Source organism: Vulpes lagopus, chromosome 4 (genome assembly GCF_018345385.1).
Source record: "Vulpes lagopus strain Blue_001 chromosome 4, ASM1834538v1, whole genome shotgun sequence".
NCBI lineage: Eukaryota > Metazoa > Chordata > Mammalia > Carnivora > Canidae > Vulpes > Vulpes lagopus.
The window spans coordinates 108809623-108811688 of record NC_054827.1 but is presented as its reverse complement, the minus strand read 5'-3'; the positions used below and the strand labels follow the sequence as shown (position 1 = coordinate 108811688).

General features: G+C 36.0%; 1 pseudogene; it reads left to right on the top strand.

Moving 5' to 3' along the window:
• Positions 1-355: 355 nt before the first annotated feature.
• LOC121488849 lies at positions 356-1241 on the top strand (annotated as a pseudogene).
• Positions 1242-2066: the final 825 nt, after the last annotated feature.

Here is a 2066-nt window from a genome sequence, read left to right as displayed (position 1 = left end):
GGAGCAAAAAAAAATACCCAAAAGAAGTAGTATGAAGGAAATTATAAAAATAAAAGGGCAGAGGTCGAACACACGAAAACAGAAAAGAAAGAAAATTCACAAAGTGAAAGTTGGCTCTTTGAAAAGATTGAAATTAGTGAACCGCTAGCTACTCTGATCACTAATTCTCCATATCAGAAGTGAAATAGGGGTTCTCATTACAGGTCCTACAGACATGAGGAGGATAAAAGAGTATTATGAACAAGCTTAGATGATGAGGCTCCATCTTTCTACTCTGGCTGTGGCTCATTTCCCTGTCTGCCACCCATCCTTTGGTGCAAACCAAAAAGCAAGTAGATTATTGGTCAGGAGAAGAATGTCATTGAAACAGACTTCCAGCAACAAGTGCTTTGGAGGATTGCAGGAAGTTTTTGAACATGGAAGTGTTGAACTGAACTGCAAAATGAAATTTGCCATCTACTTACCAGCAGAGGCAGAAACTGGAAAATGTCCTGTGTTATATGGCTGTCTGGTTTCACTAACATGGAACAAAATTTTATATCAAAGTCTGGTTATCATCAAACTGCCTCAGAACATGGCCTTATCATCATTGCTCCAGATGTCAGCCCTCATGGCTGCAATATTAAAGAAGATGAGAGCTGGGACTTTGACATTGGTGCCGGGTTTTACGTGGATGCCACTGAAGATCCTTGGAAAACTAATTACAGAATGTACTCTTATGTAACTGAGAAGCTTTCCCAACTCATAAATGCCAATTTTCCAGTAGACCCCCAAAGGATGTCTATTTCTGGCCACTCCAGGAGAGGCCACAGAGCTCTGATTTATGCTTTGAAGAATCCTGGAAAGTCTAAATCTGTGTCAGCTTTTGCTCCAATTTGCAGCCCAGTGCTCTGTCCTTGGGACAAAAAAAAGATTCTACTGGATATTTTGGAATAGATCAAAGTAAATGGAAGGCTGATGATGCTACCCAGCTTGTGAAGGCCTATCCAGGTCCTCAGCTGGATATACTAATTGATGGGAAAAGATGACTTGTTCCCTACAGTGGACAGTTACTACCTGATAACTCCATAGCTGCAGGTACAGAAAAGAAAGTTATTATTTTTAGATTACAAAACAGTTATGGTCATAGCTACTACTTCATTGTAACCTTTATTATGGAATGCATCGGACATCATGCAAAATACCTGAATGCATTAAAAAAGTTCAAAACAGAAAATTTCTACAGGATTATAAAATTATAATAAACAGAACTACAGGGAGAAAGGATTTCAAGACATTGGATTTCATAGTGCTAAAAAATGCATCATTCCATAGTTGAATCACTTTTTGAATAAATATATAAAACCTGAAAGAAGAGAGACTAGTATGAACAGCTTTAAGGTGACAAATTAAACAATGTTGTTGGAATAAACAATTTTTTTGAAAAATATACCTAATAACAAATAACACAGGTTCTAGCAGAAAAGTTGGTAAAAACTTCTGCTAATCAAAAGATACATTAAGACAATGAATATGCAAGCCACGGACTAGGAAGAAATAGTTATAAATCCATTTTATGACAGGACTAGATTGGAGGGTATGTAAAGATTTTTTATAACTTGATAATAAAAAGATAAAACAAAAACAGCAACAACAACAAAAACCGCGCTCCAGAAGAAGAAAAGATTTCAGGAGACATTTTGTAAGGATGATATGCAAATGGGAAAAAGTACTCAACATCATTACTCATCAAAGAAGTATAAATGAAACCACAATGAGATGCCACTACACACTTACCAAATGGTAACAATATTAAACAATAATGTTGGCAAGAATGTGGAGGAACTGAAACTCTCCCATATTGCTGGTGGAAATATAAACTATAACCTCTTTAGAAAGTTCCTGGAATTTCCTTATAAAACTAAACATACACTTACCCTATAAATCCAGTCACTTTATTGTTAGGTATTTACTCAAGATAAATGAAAATGTATATTTAAAAAAACAGGATTTGAGGATAACATAATAGCTTTATTTATACAGCTGAAAACTGGGCACAGTCCTGGTGTCCATAACCATGAGAATGC